At 40.7% G+C, this 6,962-nt stretch overlaps 1 non-coding gene across 1 annotated transcript; it reads left to right on the top strand.

The window, feature by feature from the left end:
• The first annotated feature begins 5,026 nt into the window (after positions 1–5,026).
• Positions 5,027–5,131, top strand: LOC138878852 (small nucleolar RNA R71). The gene has a single exon (XR_011402624.1). It is a non-coding gene; the product is annotated as a small nucleolar RNA R71 (small nucleolar RNA).
• The last annotated feature ends 1,831 nt before the right edge of the window (positions 5,132–6,962 follow it).

Below are 6,962 nucleotides of genomic sequence, written 5' to 3'. Positions count from 1 at the left end.
AGTAAGAAGAAAAAAGAACAAGAAATACCCTTTATTCCTCTTCCACCAAATTCAAGGAGAGGGTAAAAAAGCGTTCTAGAGTAACCCATTGACCTCTCACTATCCCCTCTATGGCAAATTATTAAAGGTTTGTGGTCACAATATTTACCTTTATGAAAGTGGTGGATGGATTAGGTATCAAAAGTGGATGGATTAGGTATCAAAATATGATTGGATGCTATCATTTTCTCTTTCATTGTTAAAATTAGGGTTCAACTACAAAAACCTCTTTCGGCATCATCTCAATTTGCGTGCGCAGTCCGGGCGCGTAGCCGGGAAGCTATTATGTAAAAATCTATGAAAATATTAAAATTTTGACTTAAAATGCATTTAAGTTGACTTCGGTCAACATTTTGGGTAAATGGACCCGGACCCGTAATTTTGGGTAAATGGACCCGGACCCGTATGCCCGAAATCGAATTTCGAGGTCCCAAGCCCGAGAAATAAATTTTTAAAGAAACTTATTTTCTGAAAATTTCTATGAGTTTTGGAAATTAAATGCATTTAGAATTTGATGGTATCGGGCATGTATTCTGGTTCCGGGGCTCGGTACAAGTCTTATATGTGAAATAAGATATGTCTATGAAATTTGATAAGAAACGGGTGTCATTTAACGTGATTCGGACCTTAAATGCAAAAAATTGATGTTTTAAGAAGTTTTGAAATATTTCATTGATTTTGGGGTTTAATTCATTGTCTAATGGGTTATTTTGGCGATTTGATCGCATGGATAAGTTCATATGGTGCTTTTGAGTTAGTACATATGTTTGGTTTGGAGCCCTGAGGGCTCGGGTGAGTTTCACATGTGTTTCAGAAGGTTTTGAACTCATAAAAAGTTGCAGGTTTTTCAGTTTCTGGTGTTATGGTATTTTCCTCTTCGCGTTCGCGGAAGGACCCTCGTGAATGCGATGAGTTATTCAGGCTGTAGGAAATTTCCTTTTACGCGAACGCAAGACCCATGTTGCGAACGCGAAGCTTTGAGGGGTCTTCCCTTCGCGAATGTGGGCCTGGTATCGCGAACACGAAGGCTTATGAGCCTGGGTAGGGGGGTATTATACCCTACACAAACGCGACCACTTGGATGCGAACACGAAGGCTCGAGGAGTTATTGCTCCATGTACGTGAGACCATTTTCGCGAACGCGAAGGCCACTCAGGCTTAATTCATCGTGAACGCGATAAGCCTATCGCGAACGCATAGACCAAAATCTGCCCAGTGATTTTAAGCTCAAAAATAGAATGTATTACGGGAGTTTCACCATTTTTCATAAACTTCTTCTTCTCCACACCTCTTGGGCGATTTTTGAAGAGGAACTTCACCATAGCTTCATAGGTATGTAATATTAAGCTCATTTTCTTCCATTTTTATCAACACCCACTAGATTTCTAGGCCTAAAATATGAGATTAAGGGTAGAAAATAAGGGTTTTGGGTAGAGTTAGGGCTTTTTGATTATTTGGGAATTAGACCACATTTTGGGGTCGGATTTCAAAACAAATTATATATTCGGGCTCGTGGGTGAATGAGTGATCGGCTTTTGGTCCGCATCTCGTGTTTTGACCAAGCGGGGCGGGGGTCAGTTTTTGACTTTTTGGGAAGGATGATGGGAAAGCGATAATTAAGCATTGGAATTGGATTGTTTAGTGTTTATTGATGTTATTAAGTCGATTATGTCTAGATACGATTGATTTAGAGCCAAATTCAAAAGGGAAAGTGGTGTTTGAGGCTTGAGTTGGCCATGGAAGTTCGAGAAAAGTGTTCGGCCTAACCTTAGCTTGAGGGATTAGGAGTTGTGTCCTATTTGCTATTTGCTTCTTGTTGAGTACTACATATAGCCATGGTGACGAGTATCTATACGTTGGTATCGAGCATGACCGTGAGTCTTAAATTTCAATTTATTGTGTTCTTAAATAATTCTAGAGATGCTTTAATTGATGATTCTCGGTATTGAGCAAGGACTAAAATTGTCCCCGTGGAAACTACTTTTGATTGAGTATTGGTGTTAGCTGAGATGGTTAGAATGTTGGAATAAGATTGGTTATAGTTGTATCTCCCTTGTGGGGACATATTTACTTTTACTGTCGATTCCCTTACCGGGGTAGTGTAGTTCTTTGTTGATCCCTTGCCGGGACTCTTGGTATGATTGCTGTTAAATGTACATATATGTGGATCGGGTTGCCCTCCGCAACAATGATATAAATGGATCGGGTTACACGCCGCAACAATGATATAAATGGATCGGGTTGCACGCCGCAACAATGTTATATTGGATCTGGTTGCACGCCGTAACAATAATACAATTGGATCTGGTTGCACACTACAACAGTGTTAAATGATAGGGATCGGGTTGCACACCGCAATAGTGTTATTATTGTTTTGTTGTAGATCTTGAATTGTTGTCTTATATTTCTTTAAATTTTATGTTGGATTTGATATTTCCCCCGCAGCATGCACCCCCTCCCATCTTTAATTGTTTATTCCTATTCTATTTTCCGTTGTATATTACATAACTACACAGGTTTATCTGGGGTTTGGTCCTAGCCTCGTCACTACTACCAGCACATGGGTTCAGTTGTGCTGATGCTACACTCTGCACTATGTGCAGATCCCGAAGTAGCTCTTGGACCATAGCATACGGGTGGTTGCTTTCAGTTCAGCTAGAGATCCTTAGGTAGTTTTGCAGGTGTCTGCAGGCCCGGCGTTCTCTTCTATTTCATTATGTGTTCTGTTTTCACGTATATTCAAAATAGCTTGTAGTTCCTTTTCAGACTCTTGTATGTAGTACTCATAGACAGTCCGTGATATTGTGACTCCAGATTCCGGGTAGAGGCGTATATTGGCATTGTAGTACTGGATTTGGTTATTTTTATCTGTTTAAGTCTTCCGCTTGTTCTATTTATCGTTCATATTCAATGTTGATTACTTATTAATCTAAATTGGTAAAAAGGACTAAAAGTTGAAAGAGTTAGTGATTCTTTATTGCGTGGCTTGCCTAGCTCCCACGAGTAGGCTCCATTACTACTCCCGAGGATGGGAATTCCGGGTCGTGAAAAGTTAGTATCAAAGCTCTATGTTACATAGGTCTCACAATTCATGGACAAACTTAGTAGAGTCTGAGGGATCGGTACAGAGATGTCTGTATTTATCCCAGAGGCTAAAGAGTTTGGAAGAACTTCACATTTATTCTTTCTTGTCGTACGGTTTGGTTTCTCAATGCTAATTGAATTTTTACTCTATTCTTTCGCAGATGGAAAGAACACGTGCTTCCTCATTCACCGATCAGCAGCTCGAGCCCCCAGCATCAGCTCCTACAAGGGGCAGAGGGCGAGGCTGAGGCCGTGCTAAAGGCCGAGGCAGGGGCAGAGCTCAGCCCAGAGCAGCAGCACTAGCAGCGGAGCCTCAGGTCAACATTGATGATGAGGCTCCGACCCAGACAATTCCAGTGGGCCCAGCTCAAGTCCCAGAGGGGTTTATTTCTATCCTAGTGCTCCAGAATGCTCTGGTCCGTCTAGTGGTCCTTATGGAGAGTGTCACCCGGGCAGGCCCAGCCGTCTCTCAGCCTGGAGGAGGAGCCCAGACTCCTACTCGCACTCCGGAGCAGATGGCTCCCCAGTTTCAAACTCCAGCAGCTCAGCCAGTTGGAGCAGTTTAGTCGGGTGTGGTAGCTCAGACGCCATGTATGTCGATGCTTTGTGGATATTGGACAGGTTCACCAAGCTCGTCACTACTACTTTCAGCGGTGCATCTTCCAAGGATCCTCAAGATTATATAGACAGTTGTCATGAGATTCTTAGGAACATGGGGATAGTTGAGACTAATGGGGTCAATTTTGCTACTTTTCACTTATTTGGATCCACCAAGACTTGGTGGAGAGATTATTGCTTGGCCAGACTTGGTAGAAATATTATCTAGATAGTTGCTTGGCCAAATTCACAGTCACTTGGCTCAAAATATCTAGGAATTTCTTATACTTAGCATCATCTTTTTGCTTCTGCAGTATTTGTGGAAACGGAGGTGGTGGCCTAGTCTCAATTACTGGCTCGAGCCCTTTATCATCTTTCTCATTCTCCTCAACTGGCTTGGGAACTAATTCTCCCTCAGGATGAGTTGTATTCTTGTTTTTCTTTGGAACTTCTTCTAATGCTCTTCCATTTCTCAAGGTAACCACATTGACTTGAGCTTTATGATTGGGCTCCGTATCACTAGGAAGAGCCCCTACTGGTATGGTATTTTGGGCTCTGGCAAGTTGGCCCACGTGGTGCTCTAAATTTCTTAGTGTTGCGGCTTGAGCCTACTGATCAGCCATTATTTTCTGATTGAAAATTTGTTGATCTGCTATTAATTGTTGATTGAAAGTTTGTTGATCTGCTATTAATTTCTCATTGAGGGCTTGCTGGTCGGCCATCAATTTCTTCATCATCTCATCAAGACTAGCTTGTTATTCAGCTTGAGGTGGTCTGGATTGTTGTTTAGGTGCTTAAGGCCGGTATTGATTCTGATTGCCTTGATTTCCACCCCAAGAGAAGTTTGGGTGATCCTTTAGTTAGGATTGTAGGTGTCCCCATACTGATTTGTTTGGCCTCAATTTTAATTACCCACAAAATATACAGACTCTGGATTTGCTGGGCATAGATTGCTCATGTGACACTCTCCACATACTTCACAATATATTTGAACTTGTTGCACTAGCTGGGCTTGTTGCTTGTTAATGATCATGGTCATCTGATTGACTTGGTTGGTCAGCATAGAGACCTGTGCTGACAATGCTGAGACAACATCTAATTCAAGAACCCATGGTGATTTTTGTACCATGTTCCTACCCATCTATCCTTGCCAACCCGGATTGCTTTTGGAGAATATGTTCAATAATGCATAAATTTCATCAAAGCTTTTCTCCAATACTTGACCTACAGCTGCAGCACCTGCTACAATTTTTGTTTGGGGATGGAGCCCTTCTGTGAAAGTGTGAACTAACACTTTATTCGTCTGATTGTGATGAGGACAACCTATGAGTAGCCCCTTGAACCTTTCCCAAGCTGAGTATAAAGATTCTCCTGCTTTCTGTTTGAAGGAAACTATCTCACTTCTGATCTTTTCAGTTTTGCCTGAAGGGAAGAACTTTGATCACAACTTTCTTGCCAAATCATTCCATGATGTAATGGAATTAGCTGGTTCTGCCTTTAGCCATCGCTTAGCTTCGCCCAACAGAGAGAATGGAAAAGTGTGAGCCTCACATAATCTGGAGTGACCCCGTTAGTGATGTAAGTATCACTAATCTCCAAGAGGTTCATAATATGTTGTTGTGGATCCTCGTGTTGAAGACCCATAAACTGCCCATTTGCATGAAGTAGCTGGATCAAGCTCTGTTTCAACACGAACTGCCCAGTGATTCTGGGCTTCACTATGCTGGAGGTAACATTAGAAATACTGGGCATTGCTACCTCCTGAACAACCATATGTTGCTCCTCTGCCATGTTCATAGGAAATTGGATGAGTGTTTGAATATTGTTTATATCCTTTTCTTCCCTCAACCTCCTGTGAAATGTTTTTCTCAAGTTCGGGGTCAAAGTCATTGAGTTTGTCCTGGCTTCCGACCCTACGCATTCAATCAAAGTTTCTGAGATTAGAGCAATAATCGAGTAACGTTAGACTCGACAAAATAAACAATTAAAGCAAAAACTAGAAAGTAGTTTATATTCAAGCTCTTGGCAGCGGCGCCAAAAACTTGCTGCTCCCAAACGCACACGCAAGTATACGTGGTCGACAAGTAATATAATGATAAGTTGAGTGTCGAACCCACAAAGACTTGTATAAACTACTCACTAAATCACTAAAATTATTATTCAATCTAGCTAAAATCAAAGTCCAATAATATGATTATATTATACTATGATTCTAAATAATAACTAAATTATCAAGTAACAAGTTGATTGTTGTGTATTCAGTAGAGACAAGTATTACAGGGTTGTGATTGATTCACCATTCGTATTGTGTTCTAATTAACTCTCCCTTTCATATAATTCACTCATGGTTGCTAATTAATCGATAAATGCTCTCATAGCCTTCTCCCGAAGTACTACTCACCTATTCTCAATAGATTAACGCCTATATTCCTATGAAATCAATCTATTAAGAACGCATTAAGATTATGATATTTAATTAAGCACGATGACTAGGTATATTCCTATCCTAACCATAAATTCGCTCCCCCTTAAGGGTTAAGATCATGCTCTCTTCAATTCTTCTCTAATCTAAACACGACTTTCCCAAGCATAGCATAGATAGTAAATAGAAATAAAATCTAACTGCTAGCTAGATAATTAAGCAATTAAACACATAATTGAAGAAACAACCATATATTGATGAATTATAATCAAGGTCAAGCTAATATCAAACAACAATATTGCTAAATCACAACCCCATAACAATGGGTGTTTAGCCACTCATGATGTAATCAAACAATTGTATAAGTGTTGATCAATTGGAAATACTAGAAAAATATGAAGAAAACTGAGAATTTTCCGCTTCCTCACGATCCCGTGTGTATCCTTCCTCCTAAAGTGTGTCTCTCCCATCAAAAATAAGTTTAGTCTTGCTTTTATACGTGTTGAGTAGATCTAGGGCTGAGATAACCTTGTCCCGGGCAAAATTGGAGAAAATTCACGTCACTGGCGCCCTGGCTAGCGCAAGGCGCCCTCCAGGCGCTCCAATATTTTTAGCTACTATTTTTGGCACCATAAGTAGGGTGGCGACCAAATTCGCAAGTTTCCCGATTTCGTTCGTTTTGGCTCAAATCTTGCGCGCTTTGGCCCCCAATTGCTCCCAAATCATTCCTACACATAAAAACACTTCAAATTAATATAAATCATAGCATTTAACATTCCAAATTCACGAAACAAAAGTAAAATATGAGGCGATATACATA

Source organism: Nicotiana sylvestris, chromosome 9, assembly GCF_000393655.2.
Source record: "Nicotiana sylvestris chromosome 9, ASM39365v2, whole genome shotgun sequence".
In the NCBI taxonomy this organism is placed as follows: Eukaryota; Viridiplantae; Streptophyta; class Magnoliopsida; order Solanales; family Solanaceae; genus Nicotiana; species Nicotiana sylvestris.
Note: the sequence above shows the minus strand (reverse complement) of the source record. Positions and strands in the feature narration are given on the sequence as shown.